The sequence below is a fragment of the Myotis brandtii genome, unplaced genomic scaffold (assembly GCF_000412655.1).
Source record: "Myotis brandtii unplaced genomic scaffold, ASM41265v1 scaffold154, whole genome shotgun sequence".
Taxonomy (NCBI): Eukaryota; Metazoa; Chordata; class Mammalia; order Chiroptera; family Vespertilionidae; genus Myotis; species Myotis brandtii.
Genome location: NW_005355584.1, coordinates 9,266,367 through 9,282,208, shown reverse-complemented (window position 1 = coordinate 9,282,208; position 15,842 = coordinate 9,266,367).

Below are 15,842 nucleotides of genomic sequence, written 5' to 3'. Positions count from 1 at the left end.
AATGTTATATGTCAACTAGAGACCCGGTGCATGAAATTTGTGCACGGGTAGGGTCCATAGGCCTGGCCAGCAATCAGGGCCAATTGAGACCTTCCAGCTGCCAGCTGGGGCCTCCCTTCCCCAGCTGTCAGCTGTCAGCAGGAGCCTCCCTTCATTCTGCATTGCCCCCTGGTGGTCAACGCATGTCATAGTGAGCAATTGGTCTCCCGATCAAACTCCCATGGGGACAATTTGCATATTAGGCTTTTATATATATAGATTCTATCTCAAGAAGAACAGAAAATTGTTTTTAACCCAGTCTCCAAAGGCCATTGCAAAGGCTCCTCTACGTGAAGCCTTCCTTCCTCCCTACAGGCAGAGTAGTGCCAGTCCCCCTCCCTCTCTCTCCTCCTATGTATTCCCATGAGTCCTTGGGGGGCAAAACTGCTGCTGCTTTGATGTCCAAAGCATAGATCTATGTGCAGTATGTAAACAAATATACACTATACCTGTGGGATTAAAATTTCATCGGAGCAGTGTGATTAGGAAAAAGTATTTTAAAAGGCTCCTTAAGGGGTGATCATGAAAAGAAGGTTGAAAAACACTGGTCTTGACATCTCTTCCAATGTGAGAAAGAGACATGCCAAACTCAGTTTGTCCAGTTTGTCCCTCATCTTGCTCCCAAGTCCCCACCCTATTCCTCCCAAGTTCTTGTTATAGTTACAAAGGACAACATCATTGTCAGTGACTCAGCACCCTGCTGGGATCCTCACTCATGTCTGGTAAACTCCCCGCCCTCACTCCCCACCTCTACAAGCCTGCCTCACTGTGCTCCACAGCCTGCCTCACAGTGATCCCACCATCTCTCTTATGTCTGTCTCCTCTCATCATTGCAGCCTCCTGGCCTCGTCATCTCTCGCTTGGACCTCAGCAACGGCCCCCTAAATAGTTCTCATCCACTCCCCACTCCAACCTACCTTTCACTGTCACTGGAGAGAATGTTCTAAAACACAAACTGTATACATAGTTCTTTTTCTCTAACTTATTTTTTTCATAGTTTTATTCCTGTTTGAATAAAATAGGAAGTCTCTATCAGAAAATACAAGTCCTCCACCATGTTCTGCATTCCCCCACAGTTGTGTTCTGTTCTAACACAATTGACGGTGTGTTTTCCCCAGAAATCATTCTATACTTTCATCCCTCTCAGTCTTTTTTGTATTAAGTGTTCTGCTCAGAATTCCTTTCTCCTCTCTTTTTACCTGAACTCCCATTCCTACCTCAAGGCCCAGCTCAAATGTTACTACTTTTGTTGAATCTCCACTCACACAATTCCTGGCAGAATCATTTGCTGCTTCTGTTGTGCATCTACAGTGTGGTGTCCATGTCTATATAACACTGAAAGTACCACGTGGCTTTTCCACTGGAGCCCCTAGTAGCCTGTGAATTTTAAGAGCAAGGACACTTATTAAATTAACACAGTTATTGAGAAAAACACTCCTATTTTTGAGGCATTGTGCTGGGTGTCAGAGCAGTGGCAATGAATGAGTGAGGCTTACCTCCTTGAAAATCTGGTGGGGAGGATCAAAATTAGGCAAATTAACTTAATAAATAATCATTTACAGGCAGTTGTGATAAGTGCAACAGAGGAAAAATACAGAACGGTGTGATAGTACAGAGCAGGGAAATTCACCTGTACCTGAAGGGGCTAGACAGCTTCCTTAGAGAAAAGATCGTTAAACCAAAAAGCAAAAACATTAGCTACGTGAAAAATGGGGAGCAGAGATGTCCAGGCAGAGGGAATATCACATGAGGATGCGCTGTGGTAAGAATGCCTGCGATCATGCAGGACCTGAAATAAAACAAACAGACCAACCGACAAGCACAGCGTGGGTCTGAGGCATGGGGACCCAGGGGAAATGGGTGTTTGATGGCACTGTGAATACCAATAAGTGACCATTGAATGGATTTATGAAGGAAGGAGATACTTCCTTAACATGAAGGGGAATCTTCATACCGTTCCTCTATGTCCTTCTTTGTGCCACATGAAAGGACCACTGACCTGGATCCACATGACGATGCTTTTGTCCTTGTTGTCATAGTGCCTGAATACACAACCAAAAACATTTCATCTTATGACAAAACAGCCAATGCAAAAATTCTGGTAGAAATAGATCATTCATATGCAGCACCTTCTAGAAATACTTCTGTTTCATTATGCATCATTTTGAGAGCTCAGCATCTTATAGAAATGACTAACAGCCTTGCAAGGTATGATTTTTCATGATGTAACCTGGATGCCTGGTGCCTTGGTAAAATGGTCCCAAATTGAATAAGACCATTTCCCTGCACCCCAAACCCCGGGGTCAAGTGTCAGTCCCATGGATATGGACATGGAGCAAAGAACATATGGGAAAAATATGCTCAAGTCTATGACTCATTCACTCATGGGCAGCATTGTTCTGCAGCATCTCCGAGGGTCGCTGTCATTTTGTACGTGTGTGTGGAGCACCCGAAGCCCCATGGCTCTTCTCACACCACAGACTCCTGAGTGTGCAGGTAGAGATGGAGACGAGTGAATAGGTTTGTTAAAACAAGCCAGCCCCATGTTCAAAGAGTCACATGGGCTATCGACATAAATGACTCACCCAGAGAGGTATGTAGATGGCTGTGGAAAGAGAAGGGAGACTAAAAATAACAGTTCCACTGAAGGGTGGAGCTAGAGGCTGGTGTTTTGTCATACTTGCCTGCTGTTTCTGAAAATTCCCCCAGTTCAAGTGGAAAGTGGGATGATGGCTGCAGGTACCCTGACCTTGGGGAGAGATACAAACCTGGAGGCAGCTCAGGCCGGGTGCAGCTTCCAGGAGAGGCGCAGCAGGTGTCCATGAAGAAAGGCTTATTTTATTTTTCTTTAATGTTTTGTTTTCATTTTATTTTTTATTGATTTCAGAGAGGAAGGGAGAGGGAGAGAGAGATTGAAACATCAATGATGAGAATCATTAATCGGCTGCCTCCTGCACGCCCCCTACTGGGGATCGAGCCTGCCAAGTACCCATGACCGGAATTGAACCCGGGACCCCTCAGTCGGCAGGCCAATGCTCCATCCCCTGAGCCAAACCAGCCAGGGCAGGAAGACTTCTTTATCCCCTCTTTTCTGAAGCCTCACAGTCCATGCTAGAATACCACAACTTTAGCCAAAATATCAGGACACCTTGGGTTATCATTAGCAATGCATTTGAAGATTTTTGGGGCTGCAAGGATGTTCAGACTTTGTTTTCTTTTACTTTCTTTCTTTTCTCTTCCTCCTGTTGTTCCATACATTCCATGAGGCAGGGACCTTGTTTGTCCTGTTTCTAGTTCCATCCTCAGTGTCTAGCTCAGAGTGGGAGCTAAATAAATATTTTCTTAAGGAAAAATGGAAGGAATGTATCTAGCTCAGTCCTCTTGGTTTGCAGACAAGGAAAGTGGGCAGGGAACAGAAATTTGTCCAGGGTCATTCAACCAGTAAATAGAAGTGGGAGTGAAGCCAGCTCTTGGCTCTGCACCCAGTGCTCCCTCCACTGCAACAAGCTATTACTAGGGCTCAGTGTGGCTACAACTGTTTGGCTGAGGGCAAGGGAGTCCAAACATGAGATCATGGGCCACCAGACTTGGGAGATTATATAGAAGGTCTTAAGGGTGCCAAAGAGAGTGAACTTAGACGGGAGAAGGTGGCACTTAGAGATGCCCAGTAAAGCGCGAAGAGGCGCTCCTTTCTTGTTTGTTTGTTTGTTTGTTTTTTGTTTGTTTGTTTTATTGTTGTTCTTTTTAAGTTTCTGTGTTTGCCTAGATTTGTTTTTAATAAAAATTTGGAGAAAGCAAAAGTTCTTGGAGCAGTAAAGGCTGGTAACCCATTTTTGCCAGACCACAGGCTTGACTATACGTGGACAGTTCTACGGCCATTAACACTGATAGTGTGTGGGCTTTTGTATGTATGTGTGTTTTCTTTTCATAATCAGACAATAGTTTACATCTGTACGTTGGCAAGGAGCCATAGAGAAGAGCATCCAAACAATGAGGAGAAAAGCCAGACTGGCGAGTGGGCTGGCTGGGAAAGAAAACCCCGATACTTTGCCTTCAGTCTCCGTGGATGAAGGATTTAAAGTTCACTGTGGGGGAGGGGAATGCAAGGAGCGGGGAGAGGACTTCAAGGAATTACCAGTGGATACAAAAAACGGACATTTTTGAAGCTGGTTTGCATTTACTCTCACATTGTCTTGTCTTAAAAAATCTCTCAAGTGAAATGCTCTGAGAGGTCAGGAGCAGTTGTAGAAGCAGCAGGGAGAGGCTTGGGCTGGGGAGTGGAGTGGAGGGACAGGCAGAAAAAGAGCCACTTTTGGGGTCTCCTGGCCCTGCACACTGCCCCAGGCCACCCCCACCTCCACCAGCCACCCAGACGGGGGAACAGGGCCCTACCTGGCCTGGAATAGAAGGAGTCCATTTCTGTTCCCAGCCAATGGGGTGGCAGGTTTTGACTGTGAGTCACTAAAGACTGTGCCCAGCTCACGAGTCTGGGGCGTCCCTGGACTTTGCTGAGGCTGGGTGTCCCCCTGGGTGTGAGAGCACCACTAGACACTTGATGACAGCTTTATGTTGAGTCGATTCCCCCTAGTCTGTATTTGGGCATGGAATGAACAATTATGGAAAATATCTGCTTCTTTGATCAAACTATTGAAGGCAAAGCCCACAGGGATTGATTTACCTGCAGGTTATAGCCAGAGTAGGTTTTAAAAACTGGTGCTCAAGCAGCTTGTAGGATTTCAACGTAAGGGTAGGGAGGCTCTATCAGGTGAAGTCGGGTCAGGATGGTTAAGGAATATCCATAAAACAGAAGCGGCTTAGATTATTACTGTTTTGTTTTTTTTTTTTCATTTAAAAATTAACAGCCTTCTGATTGTCACGGACATACTTGAAGGGGTCTGAGAGATATTTATTTCGAACCCAGGTTGTAAAACAGAGGCATCCAAGCCAACAGAACTCCCACACAAACTTCAGGGAGGCAAAGGTTTTTTTGTTTGTTTGTTTGTTTTCAAAACATTTTCAGCGTAAGAACATGTTCCAAATATTTAATGAATAAGAATGTACTCAACAGTACCAGTAATGGCCACGACTGTAATGACTGAGAAGGAATAAAAAGAAGCAGAAAAAAAATTAAGGCAATACTGACAGCCACTCAGATGGCAACGTACATAAATTAGTCAGTTTCCTTATCAGAGATTTACATGTTAAAACTGCTTGATATAACCCAGCAGGAAATTGAACAAGTGATTCTATGTCCAGACTTGGAAACAAAAATAACCGCTCAGGGTCGGCACACATTAGTTTGTTCAAACTTGTGCTGATAAAAGTCTTTTTGGCTGGAGCTGGAGCGTGTAGTTTTGAGACTGGGAGTTTGGTTGGCGGATGATTGACACTAAAACAATTGCAAATGCTTCATGCAGGAAAACATTTTTTGATGAAAGTTTCAGCTGGTCTGTGATAGCCGCCGAGACGATGCAGAGTGTGAGACATGGCATGTGATTTAGCACCTTCGTGGTCAAGAAGAAAGAAAACACACCTCCTCCTCCACCGGCTCTACAAAGCATGTTCGCCTGTTAATTAGGTGCATTGTCACCTTACAGCCAGCACGCGTAGTCCTGCTCACACTCACACACAGATACCTCACATTTCTCCCCTAAGAGTTGTACCCATCCCAGTGTTTCTTCGTATTGCTTAGTATTCCCAAGAACAAGAACAGTTTTGAAATTTCTGAACTTGTAACATTAGGGACAAGCAGACATATGCCCGTGGAACCTTTTGGGCCCAGACCTCATGCTTCTCCCTGGCAGCCCCTAGACGCCTTTCCAAACACTTTCTCTCTGGTCTCCTAGAGTTCCCTTGCATACCACACGCACATTCTATTTATATGTTTCTTTGTCCTGTACAAGATTTGGCCCCATTGTGTGGGAGCAACACCAGAAAAGAAAAACAAAATCCATCCACTGAGAGAAAATGGATATTGTGGGAGCTTGGAGAAATTTACATACTTTGCTCATTCCATTTTCTGGTGATGTCAGAGCCAAAGAATATGCCTTTTTTTTAAAAAAATCATACACACACACACACACACACACACACACTTAAATGCTGGGGCTTACCAGCTCTGTCCTTCAATCTCATGAAAAGGAGAAATGTAAATACTCCTTTGCCTGTGTGCCCCCCTTCCTTCCCCTCATCAGCCCCCTAAAGAACCTAACAAATTAGTCCAGACTCCATTTGGATGGAATTAAGGGCCTGTCTGCAAAAGGGTGAGGGGTCCTAATGGAGATGGGTGGGGGGATGGGAATAGAAGTGGGAGGCGGGGAAGAGGTGCTGAGTCTGGGTGACTGGCTCCTGCATTTTATGGAGGCAGAGAGAAGGGTCGGCTGACACTTTACAGATTGGGTGTAATGTTCAGGGAATTTGGCATTTCTGCCACAGGGCTCCGGCTGCCCTGCTAACCGCTTTCTTTCTCCCTGCTGGTAAAAGTGCAGGAGAAAAGGGTTAAATAAATGTTTGTGATATGATAAGGTGCTTGTTTATTCAAGGAATGACAGATTATTGGCTCCAAAGGCAGCCCTGAAAAATAGTACAAAGGAACTGGCTCTCCCCTCACGGATGATGTGATTTCCTCCTAAGGTTCTGGTCTTTCCTAGGAACAATTTGCTCTGGGAATGAAAAAGGATGATTTTCTTGCCATTGGAGATGGACAGCATTGGCGTGGAGGATTGGAACCCTGGGAATCGACTGGGAACTGGGATGGCTTGTCTTGGGGAACACTTCTCTCATGGCCCTCATACAGGCCCAGCACAGAGCTGGGGCTCCAGCACCCATGGGCCCTGTTCTCTATCCCAGGGAGGATGTGGGGGCAGGAGCCTCCCTTCCTTTCTCAGAACATGGGAAAAGGATTTACTCGCTCAGGAGGGGAACTTCTTCCCTAGGACATCCTAGGTATCAGGTTTTCCTCCAGACACAGACAGCTATACCCACCCGGAGACCACCCTGATATTCTGAGAATACGCATATACGTGATCACATGCACTTTTGTGTATTTATATGCAAACACTCTGTCCACCCCATGAGCTTTCTCTTACTGGGCCCTAGTGATATCATAGCTGGTCCTGGAGGAGAATTCAGCTGCACTTCCCCCATCAATGAGACCTCCACGTAACCTCAGTGTGCTTTTCCTGAGGGGGAAAGCACCAATGAGTGCCAACCCTGAAACTCAGAGAGGTCTGGCCTGGGGGACCTGGAGGGCCTGGAGGCAGAGGTCCTGGGTGCTGCTTGAGCTGGGCAGGCCCACAGTTGGCTGTGTACTTGAAGTTGTTCAGTCCACGTCCTGCTTCCAGATGCCTCTCGGAGCTGGCTCCTGCCTGCAGAGAAAGGGTTCTGAGCCGAGTCTTCTACCAGAACTCGTCCTTGCCCCTCCTCCCCCTGCCCCTGGCATGCTACAGAGAGGCTGTTCGCATACTTGCCGAGTAAAAGGGTTTGGACAAGATGTTTGGCATAGTTCTCATCTGAAAAGAACTCAGTGCCAAAGTCAAACACCAAGGGGAAAAAAGTTGTGATTGAACTGCTGTTTTTCCAGGATCCTGGGAACTACTGTGTGATTTTCACAATAGCCCGCCGCCTTATCAGCCAAGGTGCTTGTCTGTAAGACACCAGGCACCAGCCTGGGGAACCCAGTGCCCTCCGGACATGATGACTAAGGCTGACTGCAGGGACGTTATCAAATATCCACATTTGGGCTATTTTTATGATTGCATTCAGTACTAATAGGGCTTGTTGAGTGTACACAGCCATGTGCTCATTCTTGAACTACACAAGATAAGATCCCTGTCCCTGGGAGCTTACTGCCTGACTTTTGCAAAAACCAGATGGCAGAAAATGGTTTCCCTCTGCCCATCAGCAATGATTGAGGGGGTGGAGATGAGAAGGGGTGCAGTCAATTCATAACTCTCCCAGGGTGGGACCTCAGCTTTGGCATTTATCCCATGTGACGTTTTAATTGTGGACTGTCTTTCCCGCATCATCTGCTACTCCATAAGCTGTACCTCCTGGGGGCTCTGAGAAGCCAAGCTAATTTGAATATCAGCTTAATTAACACATCATTAGATGCATAAAGATGACTTCCACCATGTACAGACACACATTATGCACATCCATACTCACAAGTATACAATGGATTCCAATACCAGTTATAAGTGGTTTTTAGACGGCTAGTGGAGACATCAGAATGAGCAGATCTGACCTGTCGTTGTTGGTCATGTCTAAATTATATGCTGTGAAGCTGGATTAGGAAGGACCAGCTGGGGTACCTCATCACGTCGATCGTGTCCCTAGGACAGCCTCTGTCAGAGTCTTCCCCAGCTGTGGAAGTCAGCGGAGCGGTGGGAAGAGGCCACCTTGCCCTGCACGCCAGCAACACTGTCCCCAGAAGAACCTCCCTGCATGTGAGCATGTCAGTAACCTTGTGTTTCACACAGTCCCAACTCTTTAAGGTATTTGCAACTACATGAGTTTTCTTGACAAACAAGAATCTACCTTTTATGTCGTTTCAGGAACAATTTTATCAAGGGTGCATGCCCTGGTTGAACCCCAAGAATGAGACGAGTGAGTGCACGAGCTTTATCTTCAGCTGAAAGCCAACCCTGAGACTGGCATTTGGGTGGAAGCAGTGGATTTGGGAGGTGATCCCAGGGAGTACCAGCAGGGGGCGGGGAGGAAAGCCATACAGGGTGTGTTGATGGGCAGTTACTACTGTGAACAGCTGAGGCTCAATCCTGCTGGGAATATCTGGGGGACAGTCTTGCATCCAGAGCTCTAGCTCTCTAAGAGCAATGTAGCTGGGATATTGATCCACCAACTCTTCTCTGCCTTTGGCTGAGGGTTATTACAGCTCCCAGGCGCTTCCAGTCCTGCTCTGCATACAGGCTCAGCAGACTCCCTTAGCCAAAAAAGCTCTGAGGCCGAGAGTTGCATGTGTTTGCCGAGTTGCTAGTGTGCAAGGGAACAGTGGAAGCCAAGAATACATAGGCAGGGACCCAGCAGAGTCTGACATAAGTTCCCTTCCTTCCTTCCCTCCTTCTTTCCTTCCATCCTTCCTTCCTCCCTCCCTTCAACCTCTCTCCCTCCCTTCCACTCTCTCTGAAAAGCAATGGAAAAATATCCTCAGGTGAAGATTAACAATCAATCAATAATGGAAAAATATCCTCAGGTGAAGATTAACAAACAATCAATAAGCAAACAAACAAATACATAAGAAAAGGGGAGAAAAACAAAGAGTTCCACTCAGCCTTCACTTCTAGGAAATCTCCAAGTCCCCCTCCCACACCCTGCCCCTCAGCTTGAGTTGGTACCCATTCGACGGTCCAGTAAACACTGAGGGCAACACTACCTACACACATCATCCCAACTTGTAATTGTCCATTCATTTGTCACTCTTCCAAATAAGGCAGTTTTTTTTATGTTTTTATTTTACTTCCTGTACTAACTTATTTGTCATGATAGGTACTTAATTAATCTCTAGGAGATGCTTTTGAAGTATTCCACACTCATCTCTACCAAAAGATTAAAGTTTAGCATTCAAGAAGGAACTTCCAACCAAGTTCCCATGGAGCTTTGGTGATTGAGTTTGACAGGAGTTTGAGTGTCTGTCCTAAACCTCATTACCGAAGTTCAGTGATTTTCCAATATCAGGATTCTTCCTATGCAGAAAAAGATGGGCTTCCCATAGGGCCTGTGGGTCCAGTGAAGTGGAAAGCTCAGATACTCAGGCTGGAAACCCCATCCCTGAAAGTTAGGGTGTCTCGCATAATGTAGTAGGTCATTAAACATTTCCATTCTTTCAAAGAGAATAGCAGAGAACCTGGGAGGATGGTGCCTGTGATTCTCTTTAATCTACTGTGCGAGAAAGGTTATGAACAACCTCTGTGACATTCCTCAATGCTCATACTAGGATAAGCAAAGATGAGTGACACAAATGGTTCACTTGAAGGGAAACAGGCAGGTAGAATTTAAATCAACAAGATAGGGGCTACAAAAGTGCTACGCACAGACACTAGCTGGAGGGTTCCCAGAAGGCTTCCTAGAGAAGGAGACTGAATCATGAAGGCTTCCAGGGAGCTGAATCATGAAGGCATTAGCTAAGTGAGGTGTGCTTTCAGAGGAGGAAGAAGAAAGGCCAGGAAGGTGTTCTAGGACAAGAGCATGTAAAAGAGACCACATTTTGAAGCATTGAAGAGCATGCTGTATTTGGAAAACTACGGGAGCTTGGTGTTGCCAAAAGGATGAAGTGAGAAGTGAGGAGTCAGAGAAGTAGACAAGGGTCATAAAGGGCCTCCTAATTCATGCTAAAGAACCTGTCTGTTATTCCATAGGCCAGCGATTTTCAAAACTTCTATATCATGGCACACATAAACTAATTACTAAAATGCTGCAGCACACCATAAAATACTTTTTTTGCTGATCTGACAAAATAATAGATATAATTTTGATGCATTCACACCAGCTGGCTATTGTTGTGTTGGCTATTATCATTTTTTAATTTGACAATCTAAGGGAAAAGAGGTCAGTGCCCCAGACTAAATAGTCAGTAATTGCATGTTTCAAAAATTCTTGTGGCACACCAGTGAAGATCACTGCCATAGGCAATGGGAAATCACTGAATGGATTTTTTTTTTTTCATTTAAGCGTAACATGGTAAGTTTTGGATAAATCATTCTCCCCTATTATGTTAAAACAGTCTCAGAATCATCTTCTGAGGGAAATGATTTTCTCATTCTTTTAAATGATAAAACTAACACGTGCATTGTAGAAATTTTGGAAAGTGTACCAAAGCATAATCAATCACAAGAAAAAAGTTACACACAAATTCTTCGTGCACAGGTAACTTTTAGAACACATTTTTTCTAGTATTTTTTTCTATCCATATTTTTAAATAGCTGAGATTACAAGTATATGGCACTTTGTTGCCATTGTTTTTTAATTTATTTCATATCTATTTCCCATGTCTCTGAAAATGGAGCCAATGGGAAGCTTCTTTCTTTCTGCCCTTGCCCCCACCTCCTACCCAACCCCATTCTATTCTCAATACAGAAGCCAAAGTAATTATGTTAAAATGTACATAAAACTATAAATAACAATAAGAAAAGTTTACATACACATCTACTACCCAGAGTCTACTATTAACATGGTGGTGTATTTTTTTCTAGTCATTTTTTCTGTGAATATTTTAAAATAGCTTAGGTTACATGGAATATAGTAATTGTTTTCTTACCATTCTATTCTCAATACAGAAGCCAAAGTAATTATGTTAAAATGTACATAAAACTATAAATAACAATAAGAAAAGTTTACATACACATCTACTACCCAGAGTCTACTATTAACATGGTGGTGTATTTTTTTCTAGTCATTTTTTCTGTGAATATTTTAAAATAGCTTAGGTTACATGGAATATAGTAATGGTTTTCTCATTTTTTTTTTTAGCATAAGCTCAACTTTTAGCATGAAGTTAATTGTACAAATTAATATTTATATTTCCTAAAGCATTTGCCATTCATAAATCCTCCAAATAATCTAGATCCCCTGCCCCCATGGCCCTGGGTCAAGAAAGACCATTGTACAGTGGCAAACTTGGTCTAAATTGCTTAAATCCACTAAAAATTTGCATTTAAAATTTTTAAATTTTATGTTGGTGTTAAGCCCTCAGCTTGTAAAAGAGATCACGTTTTTAATATGAAATTTGCAATGTCTCCTTTAAGAGACTCTAGAGAAACATTCTTCTCATAGCTTATTGCTAAAAATGTTTTGCTTCTCCTTCACAGAGAGCATGAGTTTTTTAGAAATCTTATTGACATTGCAAACCAGGTAACTCAAAGTAGTTTCTTCTTTTTATTGGCCACTATGAGATTAGACCTGAGGTTCTCGTATGTGAACTAGTAAACATTATGTGGTATTGTGTAGTGTATTCACCAATATTGCCTTTTTTTAACATAAAATTTTTATTACAGGCAATATTGGTCCATATACTACACAATACAAATAATACAAGTTTAATCTTTCAAAACCATCATTTAAAGAGCAAAATACTAAGAAATAAAATTTCTTTAACATATACTAGTGCTTCATATAGTAGCTATAATATAGCACTTTACAACATACATTTATGTCCTAAATTTTTATCTGGCCTTGTCTTATTTAATCTTTATTTTCTCTTTCCCCTATATAATATTTATACATACATATACACACAATATCCTCATACATGTAAAGAACATATAAGCATATATTCCTACAATGCACTATCTCTTATGGTTTAGTAATTTTTATAACATTTTAGAATGAGAAAAGGTCTCAGTAAGAAAATTGTTTGCACAGATGATTGGACAGGGCCTGTCTAGAGGCAGGGAGACCAGTTAGAGAAGTATAACAAAGTAACAGGCACTGCCCCTTTGAGCTAGGACCATACATGTTCACAAGGGGAGAAGAAAATAGAGCTGAGAAATATTTGTAAGGCAGAAACATCTCAACTTAATAACGGATGAGTTGGGATGAAAAGAGAAAGGACCTCTAGATTTCTGGCTTAGACTCTAGTTACCGATTGGGGCAGGGAGTGTTTTGGGAGGAAATGAAGCATTCATTTTTGAACAGACTGATTTGAAGGGAACTGTCTAGGACAGCCAGATGGAGATGTTCAAGCTTTCTCGGCCACTCCATTAATTTCCATTTATGGTCATTTGCTCCCATTAATTTTCTCTGCCTGGAGTACAGCCATCTTGGCTTCTCATACGGACCAAACTTGAGCCATCTTTCTGGGCCTCGTTGAGTTTCTACATTCCAAGAAGGATCTTTGTTCACTTCTTTCTTCTGACCTCCAATAGCACTTGTCATCAATATTATATTGAAGCTCCTCATGTTGCTATTCCACTTATAATCATAGGTGACATTCACTTACTTATTAATTCAGTGAACATGTAGTGTGAACCATCCACACATCCTCGGTGACAGGCACACAGTTGACTCGGGCATGGTCCTGGCCCTCAGGACGCTGGTTGTCCATTGGATGAGGAGACAGCACAACATAAACAAATCACTCTCTGCCTCTTGAAGCACATGAGGTTCATTCTCTTCTTTCCCGTTTCTTGTGGGGACTAGCTCAGGCTCCCCACAGAGCCAAGCCTTGACAAATAACATAGCAATGGACAGATTATTGATTTAAGCTGACAGAGAAACTCCCTAGTAAACCTTGGTGGATGAAATATGGTGTTTCTCTGAGCAACCAAAATTCTCTTCTTATACAATGTGAGTTGTGACAGAAAATAATGCAGGCCCTGTCCCTAAAATGTGGCTTTCATCTCGTGGCCACGTTAGGTTAGACCTGCTCCTGCTATGCTCACACCCTAAAATCTTATCTGAAGCTCTGACCTGGCAGACATTTTTTTGTTCGTGGAGGATCGGCTTGATTTTTTCATAGCAGCCAGGAGGAATTCATGGCAATAAAAGACCCTTTCAGATACATGAGGAATGGGAGGTGACTTAGTAGCATTGCAGAAAGCAGTGAGCTGGAAGGTGGAGAGTTACCTTCAGGCTCTGCATCTGCCGGAACTAACTGCTTTGACTTGGGCAAGCTGCTCCATTCAGGGCCCTAATTTATAGAAGAAAGTGGTTGGAAAGGTGATATTTCAGGACCCTTTGTGTCCTCCTTCTTTTTTCTTTTGTATGATAAAAAAAAGTCTGTAGTTAGAGTTTTAGAGAATGAGTTACTCAGAGTGAGTTCTCTTGTGCTCCAATCATGTCAACGGGAAGATCTAGAAGATCTAGATGTAGCAACTACCAGCTTGAGAAGTGAGGCAATATTTGGGTGTGTCGTAAAAAGAGTTGTCTTGGAGAAACTTTTCCACTTCATGAGAACACTTTATCAAGAAGGGCCCACAATGTGCCTGGGTTGAGATGGTGTCCTGAAGTCTAGACACCTCCAGGTTGTTGCCCTGGAGCATGAGGGTGTGACCAAGAGGCCTCAACAGGGCAGGATGGAGAAAGCATTGGGCTTGACATGGAAGACAGTCACTCCTGGCCCCACCACTTGCTACTTACCAATGGGCCTCGGGACAAAGTTTGAGATTTCTCTCTAGACCTCAATCTCTTCACTTAAAAGATAAGGGTTTCTTTTCCACTTATTGTCTACTTCTAATATTCTATAACTTAGTAGCATTGCAAACTGTGTGTGTGCAAGTGTGAGTACATGTGTGGTTTGTGGGAAATACTTTGTTTAAAATTGCAAGCTCTTTTAATTTTTATAATAATAATGTCTGACAATTCTTAACATTATGAAAACAAACAGCTTCTCAGCTTCCTTTTTTTCTTCTTTTCAGTTTTCTTTAGTGTACCATAGAGTTGTGAAATACACACAGGGTTTAAAGCTACGAGACCTGGGTCCAAGTCACCACTGCCACCTCTTCACTGTGTGGTTATGAGGAAGTGACTTCTAATTTACAAAGTTCATTTGCCTCCTCCATAAATTGCATGCTATAATATCACTACTGTGTGTTTTTGTTGTGATAACTACTGTATAGGAGTTGGCATAGTCCATCTTTAATAGATGATAACTCATAATGTCTACAGGCTTAATAAAGACATTTGAGTATATTAATCAAGTGACTACTGGATAAACAGTGTTATTATTTTTTGGTTTATTCTACAAAGGGTTGAAGTAATAATTTCTTGATGTAGGAGAAAAAAACAAATGCACAAATTCTATGGGCTCAGTTTCTCCCCTTATAAAATCAAGAGTGCATCAGATACTTTTTAAGGCCTCTCTATGCATCTATAATGTTGGCTCATAAACTGGATCTGGATATAATTCCAAAGCATTTCAGAGAAGTAAATTCCAAAATGTAGTTTCAAGTAACAACATCATTACAATAAATTAAAGTATGATTACCTTTGAGCAGCGATTTTCAACCTTTTTCATCTAATGGCATACATAAACGAATTATTAAATTCTGCAGCATACCAAAAATTATATTTTTTTGCCAATCTGACAAAAAAAGGTATAATTTCGATTCATTCACGCAGATGGTTATTGCTGTGTTGGCTATTGTCATTTTTTTATTTGACAATCTAAGGCAGGTATTGCATGTTTTAAAAATTCTTGCGGCACACCAGTTGAAAATTGCTTTAGAGGATAATATTCAAGTCAGGTTATTTTAATAATATGTATTGAATGCCTACTTTTCTACATTCCAGTGGGTTGGTTACATTTTGTAGCCACAACTCAGACGTGCGGGAAGAAGAAGAAAAGGTAGAGACAGTATGAGGTAGAAGGCCAGGACAAGGGCAAGGTGATCGGGCAAGACTGGTTCCATCTTCTCCCAGCTGGACAATGACTTGCTTGGAAAGTGTGTCTTACTTTTCATAATGGATATATTCCTAAAAGTAGTTTAGAAGCATTTGTAGATTGAATCATGTTTTCAATGAAACATAGATGTGTTCTATTGAAAACACTTATATGATAAAACTTGTATCATGTAAAAAGAGATGTTATTCTCTAATTCTAAATCTATATTGGATCTGCTTAAAGGAAAGGTCAACTCTAGTTCTTTTCCTGGAGAGGAAAAGTGATGTCAAGCCACAATGATGAGAGCCCGGTGTGGGAACAGCTTGTCTGGCCTTCTGGACTCTCTGGGGAAAGTAGATGGAGAGGAGGAATAGACACATATTCCAGAACTGGACTTTGAATGGGCCTTTGGCCAAACTTGGCCCAGTTTCTCAACTGAGAGAAAGCATTGACCAAAGCTAAATGCTGA